The sequence below is a fragment of the Pongo pygmaeus genome, chromosome X (genome assembly GCF_028885625.2).
Source record: "Pongo pygmaeus isolate AG05252 chromosome X, NHGRI_mPonPyg2-v2.0_pri, whole genome shotgun sequence".
In the NCBI taxonomy this organism is placed as follows: Eukaryota; Metazoa; Chordata; class Mammalia; order Primates; family Hominidae; genus Pongo; species Pongo pygmaeus.
The window spans coordinates 56,254,413-56,278,330 of NC_072396.2; the positions used below are offsets into that span (position 1 = coordinate 56,254,413).

The 23,918-nt window shown below is 37.3% G+C and overlaps 1 protein-coding gene across 2 annotated transcripts in view; it reads left to right on the plus strand.

Moving 5' to 3' along the window:
- Positions 1-23,918, plus strand: part of FOXR2 (forkhead box R2) — a 152,408-nt gene that overhangs the window by 77,999 nt on the left and 50,491 nt on the right. The window lies entirely within an intron of this gene.

Here is a 23,918-nt window from a genome sequence, read left to right on the forward strand (position 1 = left end):
TATGTGTGTCTCTGCATGTGAGATGGGTTTCCTGAATACAGCACACTGATGGGTCTTTACTCTTTATCCAATTTGCCAGTCTGTGTCTTTTAATTGGAGCATTTAGCCCATTTACATTTAAGGTTCATATCATTATGTGTGAATTTGATCCTGTCATTATGATGTTAGTTGGTTATTTTTCCCATTAATTGATGCAGTTTCTTCCTAGCCTCGATGGCCTTTACAATTTGGTACGTTTTTGCGGTGGCTGGTACCGGTTTTTCCTTTTCATGTTTAGTGCTTCCTTCAGGAGGTCTTGTAAGGCAGATCTGGTGGTGACAGAATCTCTCAGCATTTGCTTGTCTGTAAGGATTTTATTTCTCCTCCACTTATGAAGATTAGTTTGGCTGTATATGAAATTCTGGGTTGAAAATTCTTTTATTTATGAATGTTGAATATTAGCCCCCACTCTCTTCTGGCTTGTAGAATTTCTGCCAGGAACTAAAGACAAAAATCACATGATTATCTCAATAGATGCAGAGAAGTCCTTTGACAAAATTCCACAGCACTTTATGCCAAAAACTCTCAGTAAATTAGGTATTAATGGGACGTATCTCAAAATAATAAGAACTATTTATGACAAACCCATAGCCAATATCATACTGAATGGACAAAAACTGGAAGCATCCCCTTTGAAAACTGGCACAAGACAGGGATGCCCTCTCTCACCACTCCTATTCAACATAGTGTTGGAAGTTCTGGCCATGGCAATCAGGCAGGAGAAAGAAATAAAAGGTATTCAATTAGGAAAAGAGGAAGTCAAATTGTCCCTGTTTGCAGATGACATGATTGTATATTTAGAAAACCCCATCATCTGAGCCCAAAGTCTCCTATTGCATTTCATTTATATTACATTTTTGAAAAGACAAAATTGTAGAAATGGAGAATGGTTTAGTGGTTGCCAGGGATTAAGGGCAAAGCAAGAGATAGGCCATTGTGGTTATAAAAGGACAACACAAAGGATCCTTGTGGTGATGGCACGGTTTTTGTTGTCGTTGTTTGTCTCAATTATGGTGGTGGTGATGATCTGAGCCTAAATGTGGTACAAGATTACATAGAACTAAATAACACACACACACACACACACACAAGTTAAACTGGGGAAATATGAATAAGATGAGTAGATTCTATCAATGTCAATATGCTGGTTGTAATACTGTACTGTAGTTTTTGCAAACGTTATAATTGAGGGAAACTAGGTAAAGTAGGCATGGGATATCTATGAAATCTTTTTTTTTTTACAACTGTATGTTAATCTACAATTACTTTAAAATAAAAAAGTCTAGCTAAAAATATGTTTTATAAAGGAGAGACAGATTTTTTTTTCCAAAATATCAAGACTAGCTGAAAGATATTCCAATTGACCTTCACAGTCCTCTTTATCCTAATCCTTGGATTGCAGATATACAGCCTGCATGGTCCTCACATTGTCCTTTTATCTGTGCGCGTAAAATCCTGATGTCTCTTCTTAATCTTATAAAGATACCTGTCCTATTGGAACAGGGCCCCACTCTTATGACCTCAGTTAAGCTTAATTACCTCCTTAAGGCTCTATCACATAACACAGTCACGTTGAGGATTAGGGCTTCAACTTACAAGTTTTGGGAGGACAGACTTCAGTCCATACACATATTCATATTATATACATTATTTTGCATATGATTTAAAGGATCCCAAAATTCACTTTGATATTTCAGGTCTCAGCGGCTTGACTAAGGTTCTTGTGATTGAAAGCACTTATTCATCTAATTCTGAAGGGAAAGGGCCATAGGTAATATGCAGGTTTCTGTTTTTCATTAGTTTCTAATGCTTTCAGACCCAGTGCTCTGTTTATACAACAAGGTTTTGTAATGCCCACTCTATAGATTATTTTTCAAAAAAATCTGCTATTCCTCCCTGAGCAAGTATTATAGTTCCTCTTCTTAATTATGGCAGGGTTGGCCATGTGATTTACTTTAACCAACAATATATGCGTAGAGGAGACAAGTGTCTTTTCTGGGTGGAAGCTTTAAGAGACAGGATGTGGTTTGTCCTATTCCCTTCTTCCTTCTGCCACCAGGATTGGCAAGTTCTCAGACAGAGACTGCTTTTTCAGTTTCAGTCCCAGGGTGAAGGCAATGACAGAGCAGAGCCATAGCTGGCTGGAACGAATCAGATAGCATGAGCAAGAAATAAACTTTGTAGTTGAAATGCACTGAAATTTTAAGGTCATTTGATACCAGAGACAATCTAATTTATCCTGATACACGATCTTTGTCATTCTGAAATAAAATTCATGATAATATAATTTACATATACTAACACACAATTTCTCTAGCCAATATCTCCCCAACTCTGTTATGGATGATTAATTATAACACACTTTATTATGAAAGATATTTATTTTAGCTTTTATATTCACTGATTCAGGCCTAGGAGTAATTATAAAATAGATGCCTACCCCTACATATAATAAATAAGCTTGGTATAAAAGAAGTTTAGAAGATTTTCCTTACCAGAAAAACAAAAATGAAAAAGCAGAGGTAAGATGACTACTCTAAACAACTGGTTCCAGAACAAGCATTTCTGTGAATCCATCTGTGTGAGATGGGCAATTTTACTCACCCTTGAAGGGCTGGGAAGTGTCACCTCTGTTGTCAGCGTACCTTATGACTATGTCACTAACAAGGGAACTGTTGGCTACGGTGCATGACCTCCATTCATCTAGAAAGCACCTACCAAGTCCCACAATGCCTTGGTGTTGGGGAGAAGTAGGATACTGTATCTCCTAGAAGGAAACAGAGATAGCTAGGACTATGACTGATTATTCACGTTACCCCTGCCCTTGTTGGTGTCAGATAAGCTAGAATGCTTATACTCTGGTCTTTCTGTTGAACCTTCATACTACCTTTCAAGTTCTTTTGCAGTCATTGCCTGCAGACAACACTTTTCACTTGCCTTGCAAGAAGCTCTGTGCTCTTTGTCAGTAGGAACCAAGGGCTCCAGTTCTGTCTGGAGGCAAAGCCTTGATCCAGCAGCCATGTGAGATCCCTCTCCTCATTAACTAATCCTTGAGTTCCTGAAAGAGTTCAGAGGAAACAGGGCCCATGTGATGAGAAATATGCGCATCCTTATCCAGATTTACGTAGGAAAAGGAATGGAAAGCAGCCTTCTAGACATAACTGGACCAATTTGAGGATTGAGGTTTTGTCCTATTTGATGTCCCCATCACCTCCCTGGTTTTAGTCAGGTACTGCATGCACATTTCAGCTCCCAAGTTTGCATTTGAAGTATCTGGCTTACAAACTAAGTCCCCACAGGGAGTATATTTGCCTGAACTCTGACTGTAACAATGTTATTCCAAGAATTTAAAATCCTGCTCTCCTGGTCTACCCTACCCCAAACTGCCATAACTCACCACAAATAGGAACCCGGAAGCACCTTCAAAACAGATGTACTGACCATCCTACCACAGGATTAATCCCAGGATTAGTAACAATACCCACTCCTCTGTTGATATGGTTTGGCTGTGTTCCCACCCAAATCTCATTTTGAATTGTAACTCCCATAATACCCATGTGTCATGGGAGAAACCCATGGGAGGTAATTGAATCATGGGGGTGATGGTTTTATAAGGGGCTTTTCCCCCTTTGTTCAGCTCTCATTCTCTCTCCTGCTGCCCTGTGAAGAGGTACCTTCCTCCATGATTGTAAGTTTCCTGAGGCCTCCCCAGCCATGCAGAACTGTGAGTCAATTAAATCTCTTTTCTTTATAAATTACCCAGTCTCGGGTATATCCTTATAGCAGCATGAGAATGAACAAATACATCTATCTTCTGTCCAAAGTGGCTATTTCAGGCAGAGCTAGACACTATACCATTTCAGATTACATATATTGACCTTTCAGGTTTGAAGTTGCCCAGTAACTGTTGACTGAAAGTCTGATCAATGCATCTTGGATGAGTTTAAGGAAATCATACAATTCAGCTCACACTAAATGGCATGCACCTTTTTAATCCAGTCATTCCATTTTAAAATTCTTTACTCTCCTATGTCTAGCACTCCCATAAACATTGTGTTGGACATTATGAAATATGGGGAACATGTGTGGGAAGTGCTCTGCTCTGAGAGGCTCTCTAGCCTAAATATTTCCTATTCAGCCTTAGTTGAAAGTAACTGAGGTGTAAACACAAACAATTTGATCCATACAGTTGCCTGTGGTCAGCTGAGACCTGAATCACCATTGTGGCTCCCAAAGTGTCAGAGGGCAGTGAAGGCTACTTCTACATAAAAGGCTGTCAATTTGCAACAGGCAAGGGAGGCTGGCACAAGAATTCCTAATTTTTCCAACGATAATGCAACTTAGGTGATTTATGCAGCCAATTCAAAATTTCGTGGAGGGAAACTTTGAGCTGGAGACTTGCTTTATGCATGGAAAGAAACTGGCCTTGGCACACAAAAGATCCTATACTTGATGCCTGGTAAGGGAAAGAACCATCAGAGCAGTCAGGGAAATTGCTGAAGTGCATCCCAAAAGTTGGTGCATCACCATCTTTGAGATTGCTTTAGCTCTTTGGACTTTGGTATTTAAAATAGTTTTTTTGGTGCTCGTATATCTAATCCCTATGGGAATACAATTTGGCTATTCTCTCTGGCCCTCAAAACTTTTACTGCCTTGAATAAGAGTTTCTGTTCTAGTTATTGTTCTGATCCAAATAAATAAAACTCTACCCTCAAACATATACCTTAAGTGATTTCAAATATGTATGCTCACAGACATGACATTTAATTATTTTCTTTCTCCTGTATAATTAAAATGACATTAAATTATATTAAATGTGTTGTCTTTGTTACATATTATACATTAATTATACATAGATGTTACTGCATTTTGTGCACAAAATCCTGTATATTGTGCTTGTTCACAACTTAATAGATATCCAGAGTTATTTTGACTATATAAGATTTCATATTGCTTGCTGACTTCTAAAACTACTAATCTACATAAAATGGGACTCATCAGCAACACACAGGTCAAATGGCATCACCATGTTTGTAACTGGAGGATCACAACTGGAAATACCAGTTAAGTTTATGAACCTTGAAAACTAATTGTCACTAATTGTGCACAGACATCCTCCATAATAGCTGATCTCACTAGCTGAAGAGCAATTAAAAGGTAAATTGCCAAGGATAACCATGACGTAGAGTCTGAAAGCTACTCCCGAACATTCTTTCCCCTTATTTTTTGATAAAAGACACTCAAGCTTTGGCAAGCTATATACCACTATGAAAGAAGTCACAAAGAATTCAAGCTTTGAGCTTTGGGAGGACTCTGTGGCACAGGGCTCTACTTACTGTAACAGTCATAGATGCACTGGAGACAGATGCTGTGGAACTAAGATCACCTTGAAAGTCTAGGTATGACTAGAAGACGGTGTGGAATTTCTAAGTATTAGAATTTCTAGCAACACTCCAGTTTTCATCTCAATGCCATACCTCCACTTCCACAGTTTCTGGTGCCCAAAATTCCAAAAACTTTTCTAATTGTCTTTGGAGTAAATGGGCTTCCATCTTTTTTTCTATGCCTCTCTGAAAACACTTAAATTTACATTCTATTGCTCTGCTAAGTAAGCTACTAATCCTCTTTCCTCATTGTGGTTCAAGGTTATACATCTAAATATATTCTTGTTTTCTTGATGTTAGAGTTTATGTTACTAAGTCTCATTTTCCTTTCTGTTTAGGGGCAATTCCCAAGAGACAAATACATCTTTGCCATCTTAAATGACAAATACACAAAATTTTCCTTTGAGGAGAAGTGATTGAACTTGTCTAAGAAAGATTTCTAGGAGGTTTGCAAATACATGTGAGAGTTGTATTAGTCAACAGTGCTGTACTGGGCCACCAGCACAACTACTGGAGGGTCAACCACTTATTAACCTTAAGAGTTCTAGACTTGATGTATCAGATGTGGTGCAGAGGTGCATCTACTATGAAGCTAAGGAATCTTAATCTTCAGTGTCTGTCAGTTGCACAGGCCCCTTTCAAGGCCCTGAGAGAGACATTAGAAGCATGCTAACATGATTTTATGCCTTTTTTAATTTGAAAGCTAAGGTATTTTGACAGCAATTGGTTAAGACTATTGTCGCTTTCCACTCTGACTTCCCCTCTATCATACTATCTCTTCTGCCAGACAGCAATGGAATGCTAGCAAGCATATTTGGGATCTGGCAAAAGGCAAGGTGAGTATTAAGTGGTTTGCAGTTGCTTCCATGTAGTTAATTTATTGCTAACTGTCTTGATGTAGAAATGGCTTCCAGGAATCCTCCTCTTCCCAATTGTGCCAGTTCACTTGGTGTCTTGACATGAAGGTTTATGGCTTGAGAAATATGTAGGGTAAAGGAGGAGAAACAAAGTTTGAAAGCAACTAAGCAAGATAGTAATCTGTGGAAAAATCTTCAAATCATCAGATATGTAAAATTATAATTTAAATTTGGTTCTCATCTATGTCTAGAAAAAACAGAAGGACTTGCCTGAAAGGACCATACTAATAATGCAGCTTATTCAATTATGCATGTACCACACATTTTCATTTGCTTTTGATAGAAATTGGGTGAAAAGTAATTCATCAGAATCCTTGGGTTCACAGGGGACAGATTTGTAACAGACAACACAAACATATGTGTGAATTTGCATTATTTATGTATCCCAACTATTTATAACTAAAAAATAAATTTGATCAATCAAATATATTACAAAACCCTTGTTATATGAAGCAGTAATCAAAGAGTAGGCAGCTAACAAGCATAGGATAAAGATTAGAGATGAGTTAGGTAATAATAAATATGATATTTTTTCTAGATTTGGTAGCATTTAACAAGTTTCTCAGTTTTAAAAAGTGTAAAATATTGTAATGTCATTTCTTATTCTAAATAAATATTTATTTTCCTACTTAATTTTGTATTTGTAACTTTGTGTTTTTTCTTAAAGAAAATCATATAAGCTTCAGGCCCCACAAAATCTGCCTCTTCGGTACTTGCTGATGTGTCATGATTGAATGGTGTATTCAGGAGTCGAGTATTATTTTCTGGGCTTTTGATACCTACAGGCTTTGTGAGATTATGTATGTGCATGTGTATATGTGCATACACACATGTGTGTGAGTGTATGTGTGTCATGAGTCTGTGATGGGGTAACATAGAGTAGAGATAGGAATTCAGCCTCTAGGTCTGAGACACAATGAACATTACCTGAGACAGGTAATGTGCATTAATGAGAAAGAAAATATGTTTTAGAAGGAAATATTTAGTTAACACTAAATTTGGTTTACACATCTAATTTATAAAAAACAAATATGCCTTGTGGGTGGTTTGTTACTCATTGGTAACTTTTCTGTATCATAGATCAACTTTGATGAGAAAAAGCATTTTCATCGTTTGGGATTCTTTGAATAATTTGTGATATTTTAAATTTTATTTCTGATTCATTTTAGCCCATTATGCATATTCTCCTCATTTGCCAATATTTTAATAATTTTTATTTTTTAATTGCTTTAAAATGTCACCAGCATATATTTTTAAATTTTATCTAAAGACACATGATTTATGATTTACATCTTATTTGCTTTAGTTTTGTTGGCTTTCCAGTACGATATCTGCTTTTGTAGATTTAATAATCATTTTTAGTATGAAATTAATTTACCCATTTAGTCCTACATTTCTATGTAAATTTTTCTTATGCTTAATTTCCTATAACTTAGGGTAATCTTTATATATCCATAATATATAATTACTCTTGCCTGGCATATTCTGCCTCTTATTAAACGTGCATTGCAACTTGGTCAGTGTGAGGGTCGCCTGGAATTCCATAAAATAGAAATAAAAATATTGATTTCAGAAGACACTGTTTTATGATAGGAATGTGGAAAATAAGGTTCCTTACCATTGTAGTGGTTATCAGTAGGTGTGGGGATATGAGGAGAGGTTTCTGATCTGAGTGAAGGCTAATTTACGGAATAGGGTTGGAGCCCACCTGATGGTGTAGGGACAGGAGGGAATTCTCTATTTCTATGTTAGGGTTGACCTACTCTCAGAAGAGAATAATATGTGGTTGATATGCTGATTAAGAGAGCTCAGTTCTTATTGCACATTCTTTCTGCCTGGGGGGAAGTCATAGCCCTACCTCTAGGTGGTGTCTTTCCCTTTTATTGACAGCAGAATGACAGCATTTTGTACCAAAAATTCTGACATTATGTAATGATGTAGAATTGTCTCAAGTAATGTACATCCAGTACAGATCTCATTTTCACTGACAGCAAAGCCCAGAAAAGTGGGAAGATGTATGGAATATCTCCCACAATGGGGATTATGGCAGGCAGCCTTTAATATGGTTTCCAATGATCCTGTCTTGTGTTATTCATGTCTTATGTAACCCCATCCTTTTTAGTATAATAAGCTCTACTTAATGACTTGCTTCTAATGGCAGAGGTAATGGGATGTCAATTCCAAAATTGGGTAACAAAAACACTCTGGCTTCTGTCCTCATTTTCTCTTGTTCTCTTATTTTTTCATTCTGATGGAAGCTATATTTTATGTTGTATTTTGCCCTATAGAGAGGTGCATGTTGTAAGGAAATGAGAGCAGCTTCTAGCCAACGATCAGCAGTGAACTGAGGCCCTAAGCTCAACAGCTTGCAACAAATTGAATCTTTCCAAACACTACTTGAATGAGCTTGGAAACAGATCCTTTCCCAGCAAAACCTTGAAATGAGACTGTAGCCCTAGCCAACACCTTAATTGCAGTCTTATGAACTAACTGGATGGATACTCCTGGCTGTAACTTCATGCTTTTTTGAAAAATCTGGTAATTCACCAATATTCAATGAAAACTAGATGCAGGCTGGACACGGTGGCTCATGCCTGTAATCCCAGCACTTTGGGAGGCTGAGGCAGGTGGATCACTTGAGGCCATGATTTCGAGATTAGCCTGGCCAACATGGTGAAACCCTGTCTCTATTTTTAAAAAAATTAGAAAAAGAAAACTTGATTCAGAATCATCGATTAAGCCATGCATTGATACCTGACCCAAAGTAACTATAAAATAATAAATGTTTATTGCTTTAAGCTGCTAAGTTTTGGAGTAATTTATTTTGCAGCCGTAGATAAGTAATACAAGGGTGCACTCCTTCCTACAGCAAATTAGGTACCCCATTTCACTGTACTTATATTTTAAAATTTTTTAATAAACAAATAAAATTCTATGTATTTATCACGTACAACATAATGTTTTGAAGTAAATATACAGGGTGGAATAACTAAATATAATAATTAACATATGCATTACCTCATATAGTTATCATTTTTATGCTGAGAACACTTAACACCTACTCTCTTAGCATTTGAGAACACAATATATTGTTATTAACTATTGTCACCATGTGGCACAAGAGATTTCTTGAACTTATATCTAGTACCTCACTAAAATTTTATATCCTTTGACCAACATCTCCCTAACCTCTCCCCGGTAATTTCTTCAGCTCCTGGCAATCACCATTCTACTCTCATTTTATGAGATCAACTTTTTTAAATTCCACATACGAATTAGATCATGTGGTATTTATCTTTCTGTGCCTGGCTTACTTTAATTAATATATAATGTCCTTCAGATTCATCCACGTTGTCACAAATGACAGGATTTTATTCTTTTTAAAGGCTGAATAGTATTCCATTGTGTATATATACCACATTTTCTTTACCCATTCATTCATTGATAGACACTTAGGTGGATTTCATATCTTGGCTACTGTGAATAATGCTATAATAAGCATTGGAGTACAGATATCTCTTCAACATATTGATTTCATTTCCTTTGGATATATACCCAGTAGTAAGATTGCTGAATCACATAAGAGTTCTATTTTTAATTTTTTGAGGAACTGCCATACTGTTATCCATAATGGCTGTACTAATTTACATTCACATTGAAAATATCACTGCACTTATTCTTAATCTGTCCTACACCTGCCCCACTGCCTCATCCCCCATCACATCAATCATGGAAAACTACACATCCCAGGGAATAGCCTTCAAGTAACTCATAGTCAACCACATAAAGGGCAAAGTTACAGGACCCTTCAGCATGTCAGGTTAACTTAAATCATTTTATAATTAATCCTCTTGAGGTCACTATTTCCTTTGATGCCATCTCCTTCCAAGCAGATAACTAATTGAACCTAGAATCCTGGTTGTAATTTTATGCTGTATTACCTGGTTACTCACCAGTATCCAAGGACAGGGGAATAGCTGCTATGGAGGAACAGAAAAAGTCTTCATATCCTCAGCTTCTTTACAACCACAGCAATATAATACCCATTCAGGTTCTCCATCAGCTTTGAGATGTTACCTTTACAAACTCAAGTTTTGCTGCTTCAGCTAAGCATCCTTGCCAGTTATTCATGCTATTAGAGTATGAATCCAATCTGTCCTTTGTGCTGAATCCAATCTTTCCTTTTAGATGCTTTTATTTCCCCTACCCCTCAAGAAAACTCTTCACTCCCTAAGTGAAAGAGGAAAAAATCTCCTCCCAGGGTATGTAAGATGCACAGATAAAGATTGAATAATTTGTTGGAATATATCATAAAATAAGTCATTCCACATTTGAGTCATATTGATGTTTATGTAAATATAATGCATATGACAGATTGAATATAAAAGAAGCTAGTATAATTCTGCTTGCAAGGTTTTTCATCCTATAATGGTTTCTACAGGTTTAAACCTATTATTAGAGAACTGCATCAGACCACTCACTTGACCCTATAATGTTAGAATCATTTAGAAAAAGCTATTTTAAATAACAGTGCATTTCAGTTGCCAAAACTATGGTGAATGGTGGCTTCTTTGGGGATTTTTAAAGGGAAGATCACAAATTAGAAAACGGAAAAATTGTCCAATATGTCCTCAAAATAATAATTATTATCCTACTAATGTAATTACTTTTGGAATTATACCTACAAACACCGATAATAGGTAATAACCAAGAAACAAAATGAATATTCATACATAGAGATAAATAAAATTTATCTACATTAAGTTCTACCCAAATCCTACAATTTTACATTATTTTCCCACTGATAAAATATAGAGAGAGCAAAAAAACTGAAATTAATTATTTGATCCCAGGACTCGTTTCTGCCCAGATCATCACCTGCTTGGTGAAATTTAGGAGACAATAGGTTGTTGACTAATGGGAATGTGTAGGTAATATTGTATTTTACAATGCTTGCCAAACATTACGGTTCATACAAGTAGTCTGGAGAGCTTATTAGAACATAAATTCCTGGTATACTTCTTGAATAGGTCAGGAATGGGGCCCATACATTTCTATTTCTTATTCTCTGGTAATAATGATGTAGCTGGACCAATGAGCACATTTTGAATAGTACTGATGTATCCTGTACTTGGGAATAGTTCAACAGTCATAGAGTTTCAATAACACTTTGTGAAGTTTTTTCCTTTTTTATGAGGAACTTCTTTCCTCTTTTATGAGGAAGCTTCTGGGATGTTTTAATAATCCTTGGCAAAAAATTCAACCAATTATAAGTTTTCCTGATGTGCTGCATAGGGAATCTTCAAGATGGAGTCAGTCAGATGAGTCCAAGTCTCCAAGGGTGGGGAGTTTTATAATATCTCAGCCCAGTATGAGGAATCACTTAGCTGTGTCTATCTGTAACTGTAGCTTCAAATACTTCATGGCCACCTGCTGATGGACATCATATATTTAGAGAGACTACGTACACTTCCTAAAACAATAACAACAATAGCAACAAGAAGTATTCAGTATAGCTGCTTAGGAATCTATCTGTAGAAGTAAATACTTTTTTTCATTTTGAACAATGTGAACTCCTCTTAAAAACAAATTAATGAGTGCTATCTTTGACACTGGTGGAGCAGAGAGCTCCAAGGATCTGTTATTCCATACAAGCATTAAACTGACAAAAACTGTCAGAATCAACTCTTTCAGAATGCTAAAATACGTATTTTAAAAACTTACAACAACAAGGAGAGTGTTTAATGAAGAAAGAGGCTGCAAAGTTTCTTAATAGAATACTAGGGCATTTTAAATTATTTACCTATGACCCTCCACTCTCTAGTCAAGCAGTGGCCATGATGATGGTGGTACACTTTTTGGGGTGGCTTACTGATATCAGAGAGGGCAATCATTTGCAAAGAATTATGGTTGTGGATTTTGATGTGTCTGGTGTCTCCGTGAGGCCTTAACTCAGGGGCCCGGTTTAGTTTTGTCTCCCTTAGAACTCAGGGCCAGACGATCCTCCCAGACAGCATTTTACAAAAACATTTAAAAGTAAGTACTAACTGCAGCTGCCTGAGTTAAAGGACAACACTGGGAGCAAGCAACAGGCAGATTGAAAACTTAGGGGAAAATATGCTGGGGAATGAGATACTTAAGGGAGGAGGTTATAAGGGCTTGGAAAAGATTTTGCAAATCCTACGGAATTCAGAAGGCCATGCAAATGCCCATAGATAGGTGCATGCTCAGAAAATACCTGAGAAAACCCTAAGTTTACATCTCAATCTGAATTTTAGGCTCCTTGTAAGCAGGAAGTGAAGGCTAAGGAAGAATTATTAGTTCCTTGGCTATGTTTTGAAGAAATTACTCAATACAGAGCCAATCTGCAAAAACAAAAAACTAATCCAAAAGAAGTAACAACAACAAACCCTGAAAAGTGAGGATAACTTGGTTTCTAGAGTTATCACATTATATGATTCAAGATGACTAGTTTTCAGTAACAAAATAAATGACATGGGGAGGAGCCAAGATGGCTGAATAGAAACAGCTCCAGTCTGCAGCTCCCATGGAGAATAAAAGCAGTGAGTGAATTCTGCATCTTCGATTGAGGTACCCAGGTTCTCTCATTGGGACTGACTAGTCAGTTGGCGTGACCCACAGAGAGCAAGGAAAAGCAAGGTGGAGTGAGGGCCCCACCCCTGGAGCTGCAAGGGGCGAAGGCAGTTCCCTCCCCTAGCCAAGGAAGGTGGTGAGGGATTCTGCTACCCCGCCCTGAAAACCATGCTTTTCCCATGGATCTTTGCAACCTCTGGATCAGGAGATCTCCTTGTGAGCCCCTGCCACCAGGGCTTTGGGTCCCAAGCATAGAGCTGTGCAGACTCACAGCAACTGGTCAGGTAGGCGGTAGATGGGGGCAGGCACTGAGACACAGGAGTTTTTGCATACTCCCGCTCCAGGAACTCCAGCAGGCAGGAGATCTGTCCAATCCCATGGGAAGGGGGCTGAAGCCAGGGAGCCAATCAGCCTTGCTCAGCAGTCCCCAATTCCACGCAACCCCACAAGCTGAAACCTACCAGCTTGGAATCCCCATTGGCCAGTGTAGCAGTCAGGAGACTGCCTAAGAAGACTGAGTTCTACAGGGGGAGGGGCAGCTGTCATCACTGTGACTCCTGTTGGCCATTTTCCCTTGCCACCAGTGCCAGCGAGACTGGGTAGTTTGCACTGGGAGCAATTCCCCACAGTGCAGCACAGTGGCTGTGACAGTTTGTGGTCAGACAACTTCTGTAAGTGGGACCCTGACCCATTCCTCCTCACTGGGCATGGCCTCCCTGTGTGATTTCCAGCATTCCCAGCCAGGAGTTTATGGACAGAACTCTGATATCCCTGAGAGGAGCCCCTAGGAGGAGTGGCAGCTGCAGTATCATGGATCACTGGTCTTAGGCTTTTCTGCCTCCCAACTCTGGAGAGTCAAGGCAGCCTGAACCAGGGAGATTCCCTCCAGCACAGCATACCTGCTCCACCAAGGGGCAGCCAGACTGCTTATTTCAGTGTGTTCCTGATCCTGTTCCTCCTGACGGGGTGAGACCTCCCAACAGGGGGTTCCAGAAACCTCACATGGGAGCATTCCAAATGGCATCAGGTCAGTGCCCCTCTGGGACAGAGCTCCCTGAGGAAAGAGTAGGCTGACATCTTCGCTGTTCTGCAGCCTCCACTGGAGATACCTCCAGGTGCAGGAGGGACCCAGGTAAGTAAGGAGTGGAGTGGATCCCCAGCAAATCGCAGCAGCCCTTCGGAAGAGGGGCCTGATTGCTAAAAGAAAAACAAACAGAAAGCAACAACAACATCAATGAAACCCCACAAAAACTCCATCCAAAGGTCAGCAGCCTCAAAGATCAGCGGTAGATAAACTCATGAAAATGAGAAAGAATCAATGCAAAAACATTGAAAACTCAAAAAGTTAGAGTGCCTCATCTCCTCCAGATGATTGCAATATGTTTCCTGCAAGGACACAAAACTGGGCAGAGGCTGAGATGGATAAATTGACAGAAGTAGGCTTCAAAGATGGATAATAACAAACTTTGCTGAGCTAAAGGAGTATGTTCTAACCTATTTCAAATAAGCTAAGAAGCATGATAAACCATTACAGGAGTTGTTAACCAGAATAACCAGTATAGAGAGGAACATAAATGACCTCATAGAGCTGACAAACACAACATGAGAATATCACAATGCAAACACAAATATCAATAGCTGAAAAGACCAAGCAGAAGAAAGGATATCAGAGCTTGAAGACTATCTTGTTGAAATAAGGCAGGCAGACAAGATTTAAAAAAAGAATGAATAGAAACAAACAATACCTCTGAGGACTATGAAATTGTGTAAAAAGACGGAACCTACGACTGATTGGGGTACCTGAAAGAGACGAAGAGAATGACCCAAGTTGAAAAACACACTTCAGGATATCATCCAGGAGAACTTCCCCAACCTAGCAAGACAGGCCAACATTCAAATTCAGAAAATACAGAGAACTCCGGTAAGATAATCCATGAGAAGATCAACCCCAAGACACATAATCATCAGATTCTCCAAGGTCAAAATGAAGAAAAAAATATTAAGGGCAGCTGGAGAGAAAGGCCAGATCACCTATAAAAGGAAGCCCATAAGACTAACAGCAGACCTCTCAGCAGAAACCCTAAAAGCCAAAAGAGATTGGGGGCCAATATTCAGCATTCTTAAAGAAAAGAATTTCTAACCTAGAATTTCATATCTGGCCAAACTAGGCTTCATAAGTGGAAGAGAAATAAAATCTTTTCCAAACAAGCAAATGCTAATGGAATTCATCACCACCAGGCCTGCCTTGCAAGAGGTCCTGAAAAAAAAAGCACTGAATATGGAAAGGAAAAACCATCATAAGCCACTTCAAAACACACTGAGCTGGGTGCAGTGGCTCACACCTGTAATCCCAGCACTATGGGAGGTCAAGGTGGGTGGATCACCTGAGGTCAGGAGTTCGAGACGAGCATGGCCAACATGTTGAAACCCCATCTCTACTAAAAATACAAAAATTAGTTGGGCCTGGTAGCAGGCACCTGTAATTTCAGCTACTTGGGAGACTGAGGCAGGAGAATTGCTTGAACCCAGAAGGCAGAGATTGCAATGAGCCGAAATCATGACATTGCACTCCAGCCTGGGCAACAAGAGCAAAACTCCATCTCAAAAAACAAACAAACAAACAAAAAACACTACTGAAGTACACAGAACAATGACACTGTGTAGCAACTATATAAACAAGTGTGCAAAATCACCAGCTAGCATCATGATGACAGGAACAAATACACACATAACATTATTAACCTTAAATGTAAATGGGTTAAATGCCTCAATTAAAAGACACAGAATGGCAATCTGGATAAACAGTCAAGATCCATTGGTGTGCTGTATTCAAGAGACCCATCTCACCTGCAAAGACAGACATACACTCAAAATAAAGGGATAGAAGAAAATTTACCAAGCAAATGGAAAACAGAAAAAAGCAGGGGTTGCAATCCTAGTTTCTGAAAAAACAGACTTTAAATCAACAAACATCAAAAGGGACAAAGAAGGGCATTACATAAAGTAAAGGGGTCAATTCAAAAAGAAGAACTAACTATCCTAAATATATATGCATCCAATCCAGAGAACCCAGATTCATAAAACAAGCTCTTAGAAACATACAAAGAGGTGTAGACTCCCACACAATAATAATGGAAGACTTTATCATCCCATTGTCAATATCAGAGAGATCAATGAGACAGAAAATTAACAGAGATATTCAGGAACTTGAATTCAGCTCTGGATCAAGTGAACCTGATAAGTATCTATAGAAGTCTCCACCCTAAAACAACAGAATATACATTCTTGGCATCACATGGAACTTACTCTAAAATTGACCACATAATTGGAAGTAAATCCCTCCTAAGCAAATGCAAAAAAAACCCAAAATCATAACGAACAGTCTCTCAGACCACAGCACAATCAAATTAGAACTCAAGACCAAGAAACTCATCCCAAACCACAGAACTACATAGAAATTGAACAACCTGCTCTTTTTTTTTTTTCTTCTAAAACAGTTTAATAGCAAATAAACAAAGGAAGGTACTACAACTGGCAGATACAAAATGACTTTTTGTCTGTGTGTGTGCACTTAAAACAGATTTAGTTTCCCTGTTGAGACAAAGGAAAAACACACACAAAAAAAGGAGATTCCTTTTAGACATATGCTCCCTGGCTCCAAAGTTGTAACAACATTTTTTTTCTTCTTTTCATTTTATTTATTTATTTATTTATTATTTTTTTAAATTTTATTATTATTATACTTTAAGTTTTAGGGTACATGTGCACAATGTGCAGGTTAGTTACATATGTATACATGTGCCATGCTGGTGTGCTGCACCCATTAACTCGTCATTTAGCATTAGGTATACCTCCTAATGCTATCCCTCCCCCCTCCCCAACCCCACAACAGTCCCCAGAGTGTGATGTTCCCCTTCCTGTGTCCATGTGTTCTCATTGTTCAATTCCCACCTATGAGTGAGAATATGCAGTGTTTGGTTTTTTGTTCTTGAGATAGTTTACTGAGAATGATGATTTCCAATTTTATCCATGTCACTACAAAGGACATGAACTCATCATTTTTTATGGCTGCATAGTATTCCATGGTGTATATGTGCCACATTTAATGCCACATATCTACAAATATCTGATCTTTGACAAATCTGACAAAAACAAACAATGGGGAAAGGACTCCCTATTTAATAAATGGTGCTGGGAAAAGTGGCTAGCCATATGTAGAAAGCTGAAACTGGATCCCTTCCTTACACCTTATACAAAAATTAATTCAAGATGGATTAAATACTTAAACGTTAGACCTAAAACCATAAAAACCCTAGAAGAAAACCTAGGCATTATCATTCAGGACATAGGCATGGGCAAGGACTTCATGTCTAAAATACCAAAAGCAATGGCAACAAAAGCCAAAATTGACAAATGGGATCTAATTAAACTCAAGAGCTTCTGCACAGCAAAAGAAACTACCATCAGAGTGAACAGGCAACCTACAAAATGGGAGAAAATGTTTGCAACCTACTCATCTGACAAAGGGCTAATATCCAGAATCTACAATGAACTCAAACAAATTTACAAGAAAAAAACAAACAATCCCATCAAAAAGTGGGCGAAGGATATGAACAGACGCTTCTCAAAAGAAGACATTTATGCAGCCAAAAGACATATGAAGAAATGCTCACCATCACTGGCCATCAGATAAATGCAAATAAAAACCACAATGAGATACCATCTCACACCAGTTAGAATGGCGATCATTAAAAAGTCAGGAAACAACAGGTGCTGGAGAGGATGTGGAGAAATAGGAACACTTTTACACTGTTAGTGGGACTGTAAACTAGTTCAACCATTGTGGAAGCCAGTGTGGCGATTCCTCAGGGATCTAGAACTAGAAATATCATTTGACCCAGCCATCCCATTACTGGGTATATACCCAAAGGACTATAAGTCATGCTGCTATAAAGACACATGCACACGTATGTTTATTGTGGCACTATTCACAATAGCAAAGACTTGGAACCAACCCTAATGTCCAACAATGATAGACTGGATTAACAACCTGCTCTTAAATGAATCCTGTGTAAATAATGAAATTAAGGCAGAAATCAAGAAGTTCTCTGAAAAAAATGAGAACAAAGAGACAAGGCACCAGAATCTCTGAAATGCAGCTAAAGCAGTGTTAGGAGGGAAATTTATAGGACTAAATGCCCACATCAAAGAATTCAATAGATCTATGTAACAACCTAACATCTCGACTAAAAGAACTAGAGAACCAAGAGCAAACAAACCCCAAAGCTACCAGAAGACAAGAAATAGCCAAACTCAGAGTGAAACTGAAGAAGAGAGAGACATGAAAAACCCTTCAAAAAATCAATGAATCCACGAGCTGGTTTTTTGAAAAAATTAATAAAATAGACCACTAGCTAGACTAATGAAGAATAAAAGATAGAAAAATCAAATGGACACAATAAAAAATGGTAAAGGGGATATTACCACTGACCCCACAGAAATACAAATAATCATCAGAGAATACTATAAACACCTCTATGCAAATAAACTAGAAAATCTAAAAGAAATGGACAAATTACTGGACACATGCACCCTCCCAATACTGAACCAAGAAGAAGTAGAATCCTTAAATAGACCAATAACAAGTTCTGAAATTGAGACAGTAATTAATAGCCTACCAATCAAAAATAGCCCAGTACCAGATGGATTTACAGCTGAATTCTACCAGAAGTACAAAGATAAGCTGATACCCTTTCTTCTGAAACTATTCCACTTGAAAAGAAGGGACTCCCCACTAACTAATTTTATGAGGCCAGCATCACCCCGACACCAAAACCTGACAGAGATACAACAAAAAAAGGAAACTTCAGGCCAATATCCCTGATGAATGTTGATGCAAAACTTCTCAGTAAAATATTGGCAAACCGAATACAGCAGCACATCAAAAAAGCTTATCCTCCATAATCAGTTGGCTTCATCCCCAGGATGCAAGGCTGGCTCAACATACACAAATCAATAAACACAATTTATCACATAAACAGAACTAAAAACAAAAGCCACATGATTATCTCAATAGATGCAGAAAAGGCCTTTGATAAAATTCGACATTGCTTCATGTTAAAAACTGAAAAACAGTCAACAAAGCGGGTATTGAAGGAACATAGATCTAAATAATAAGAGCTATTTATGACAAACCCACAGCCAACATTATGATGAATTAGGCAAAAGCTGGAAGCATTCCCTTTGAAAACCAGCACAAGACAAGGATACACCCTCTCACCACTCTTATTCACATAGTATTGAAAGTTCTGGCCAGGGCAATCAGGCAAGAGAAAGAAATGAAGGGTATTCAAATAGGAAAAGAGGATGTCAAATTGTCTTTGTTTCCAGATGACATGATCCTATGTCTAGAAGACTTTTTTATCTCAGCCCAAAAGCTTCTTAAGCTGATAACCAACTTCAGGAAAGTCTCAGGATACAAAAGCAATATGCAGAAGTCACAAGCATTCCTATACACCAACAACAGACAAGCAGAAAGCCAAATCATGAATAAACTCCCATTCACAATTGCTACAAAGGGAATGCAATACCTAAGAATACAACTAACAAGGGAAGTGAAAGACCTCTTCAAGGAGCAGTAAAAACTACTGCTCAAGGAAATCAGAAAAATAAATGGAAAAACATTCCATGCTCATGGATAGGAAGAATCAATATCGTGAAAATGGCCATACTGCCCAAAGCAATCTATAGATTCAATGCTACTCCCATTAAACTACCATTGATATTCTTCACAGAATTAGAAGAAACTATTTTAAAATTCATATGAAACTAAAAAAGAGCTCATATAGCCAAGACAACTCTGAGCAAAAAGAACAAAGATAGAGGCATCACGTCACCAGACTTCAAACTATACTACAAGGCTACAGTACCCAAAACAGCATGGTACTGGTAGAAAAACACATACACCAATGGAATAGAATAGAGAACTCAGAAATAAGACTGCACATTTACAACCATCTGATCTTTGACAATCCTGACAAAAACAAGCAATGAGGAAGGGATTCCCTGTTTAGTAAATGGTGCTGGGAGAATTGGCTGGCCATACGCAGAAAATTGAAACTGTACCCCTTCCTTACACCTTATACAAAAGTTAATTCAAGATGAATGACAGATGTAAATATAAAATCCAAAGCTATAAAAACCCTAAAAGAAAATTTAGGCAATACCATTCAGGACATAGGCACAGGCAAAGATTTCATGATGAAATTGCCAAAAGCAATTGCAACAAAAGCAAAACTTGACAAATGGGATCTCATTCAACTAAATAGCTTCTGTACAGCAAAAGAAACTTATTAGAGTGAACAGGCAACCTACAGAATGGCAGATAATTTTTGCCATCTATCCACCTGACAAGGTTCTAATATCCAGACTCTACAAGGAACTTAAACAAATTTATAGAAGAAAAACAAAACAACCTCATGAAAAAGTGTGCAAAGGACATGAACAGACACTTCTCAAATCCATGCAGTCAACAAACATATGAAAAAAAGCTCAACATCACTGATCATTAGAGAAATGCAAATCAAAACCACAATGAACTACCATCTCATGCCAGTCAAAATGGTGATTATTAAAAAGTCAAGAAACAACAGATGCTGGTGAGGTTGCAGAGAAATAGGAATGCTTTTATACTGTTGGTGGAAATGTAAATTAGTTGAACCATGTGGAAGACAGTGTGGCAATTCCTCAAAGATTTAGAACCAGAAATACCATTTGACCCAGCAATTCCATTACTTGGTATATACCCAAAGGAATATAAACCATTCTATTACAAAGATACATGCACATGTATGTTCATTGCATTACTATTCACAATAGCAAAGACATGGTATGAACCCAAATCTCCATCAATGATAGACTGGATTAAAAAATGTGGTACATATACACGATGGGATACTATGCAGCCATCAAAAGGAATGAGATCATGTCCTTTGCTGGGACATTGATGGAGCTAGAAGCCATTATCCTCAGCAAACTAACGCAGGAACAGAAAGGCAAAAACCACATATAAGCCGGAGCTGAACAATGAGAACACATGGACACAGGGATGGGAACAATACACACTGGGGCATGTCGGGGGTGGGTGGTGGGGAGAAGGAGAGCATTAAGAAAAATAGCTAATGCATCCTGGGCTTACTACCTAGATGATGGGTTGATAGGTGCAGTAAAAGATCATGACATATGTTCACCTATGTAACACACCTGCCCATCCTGCACATGTACCCCAGAACTTAAAATAAAAATAATTCTTTTTTAAAAAAAGAAGAAAGTAAATTACATGATAGAAATAGAGACAAGAAATCATGGCCCTTTCAAATAAAAAAATAAAATTAACAGAAACTGTCACCGAGGAAGACCAGACATTCAGCTTACTAGAAAAGGACTTTAAATAAATGGCTTTTAATATGTTCAAAGAGCTCAAGAGAATCTGGCAAAAATATGTAATGTAATCCAGGAGAAAGATATGTCACTACAGAGAGAATATCAATAAAGGGAAATCAATTATTTAAAAGAAACCAAATTGAAATTTTGGAGCTAAAAGATATAATAACTGATACTTTTAGAAAAATCACTAGAAGGGTTCCACATAAGACTTGAGCAAGGAGAAGAAACAATCAGCAAGCATACAAATGGGTCAATTGAAATTATCTAATCTGAGATGCAGAAAGAAAAATAATGAAGTAAAATAAAGAGTCTAAGGTACATATGGTACACCATTGATCCTACCAACATACCCATAAGTGTGTCCTCAGAAGGAAAAAAAGAAGTAAGGGTGCAGAGACAAGAAGAAATAAAGTCAAAAAACTTTGAAAATTTGTTAACAGACATAAATCTACACAACCAAGAATCTCAGTGGTTCCAAGTAGAATCCATTGAGATCCATTGGATTCAAAGCAGCACATACTAAAGCAGCTCATACTAAAACACGTTATAATTAAACTATCAAAAGCCAGAGATAAAATATTTTAAATGCAGCAAGAGAGAAGTGAATTGTATTGTATAAGTTATCCTCAATAACATTAACAGCCAATTTATTATCATAATCCGTGGAGGCTAGAGGCAGCAGATAATATTTAAAGTGCTGAAAGAAAAAGCCCTGTCAATCAAGAATTCTATGCCTGCTAAAACACTTCCTCAAAAATACAGGAGAAATTAAGTTATTCCTACACAAACAAAAGCTGAGGGAGTTTGTCACTAGGAGACCCGCCTTACAAGAAATACAAAAGTAGTCTCTTAGGCTGAAATGAAGGATGATAGACAGTTAACTCAAAGCCATATGATGCAAGAAAGTATATCATTAAATAAAAATACAGCAGTAAATACAAAAGCCAATCTTGTTTCATTTTGTATTTGCAATGCCTCTTTATTCCTATATGATAGAAAGGATAAGTCCATAAAACAATATTATAAACAAATGTTAATGGGCATGCAATGTATAAATATGTAATTTGTGACAATAACATAAAGGGGGAGGGTTAGAGATTTATAGACAGAGAATTTTTGTATACTGCTGAAGGTAAGCTGGTATCAATTGAAACTAGATTGTTATAAATTTAAGATGTGAGTTTTCATCCCCACATTGGTTCTAAGAAAATGACTAGAAAATATACAAAAAGAAAATAAGAAGAGAATCAAAATGGTAACTAAAAAAAATCCACCAAATCAAGTCTCAATAAATTTCAAAAGATGGAAACCTTACAAAGTGTTTTCTCTGAATAAAACCATCTATAGATAACAGAAGAAAAGCTGGAAATTCCCCCCAATTTTTAGAACTTAAGATACAAGTAAGCAACCAATGGATCAAAAAAGAAATGACAAGGGAAATTAGAAAATACTTTGAGATGAATGAAAATGAAAACACAACATAGTAAGGCAAATAGGATATGGCAGAAGGAGTGCTCAGAGAAAAATTTATAGTTTTAAATGTTTACAATAAAAGAAAAGAGAGGTTACAAGTGAATAAACTACATATACAACTAAAAACTATAGAAAAAAATAGATAATGAGCTAGTATACTAGCTAGTATAAGGGGGAAATAATAAAGATGAGAGAAATGTAAAAGAAAATAGAACAACAACAGAGAAAAACCTGAAACCAAAGCTTCATTCTTTGAAAAGATCAACAAATTGGTAAACCTTAAGCTAGACTGATTAAGGCAAAAAAGCACTCAAGTTTTAATATAAGAAATGAAGATATAGATATTACTACCAACCTTATATAAATAAATAGCATTATCAAGAAGATTATGACTTGTACACCAAAAAATTAGATAACTTAGATAAAGTGGACAAATTCCAAAGATACAACTATCACAACTGAACACAATGATAAATAGAAAATCCGAATAGACCTATTATTAGTAAGGAGACCGAATAAGCCCTCAACAACTTTCAAACAAAGAAAAGCCCAGGATCATATGGCTTCACTAGTAAATTCTATCAAACTCTTTAAAAAGAAATATTACCAATCCTTCTAAAACGCTTCAAAGAAATGAAAAGGAAACGCTTCTTAATTTAGTCTATGAAGCCAGCATTACTCTGATACCAAACCAAATATATGACAAGAAAAGAGAGCCACAGACAAGTAACACTTATGAATACATGTGCAAAAATCTTCAGCAAAATATTAGCAAATAAAATCCAGAAGCAAATTAAAATAATAATTCACCATTGCCAAGTAAGATTTGTTCCAGAAATGCAAGGGTGGTTCAATATATGGAAAGCAGTCAATGTAATACACCACATAACAAAATGAGGGAGAAAAAATCACATGATCATTTCAACTGATGGCAGAAAAAGCATTTGACTAATTTGAACACCCTTCCATTATAAAAACCCTTAACAACCTAGGAATATAGAAGAGAATTTCCTCACCATGGGAAAGAGCATTTATTAAAATTTCAATGATGAAAAACTAAAAGCTC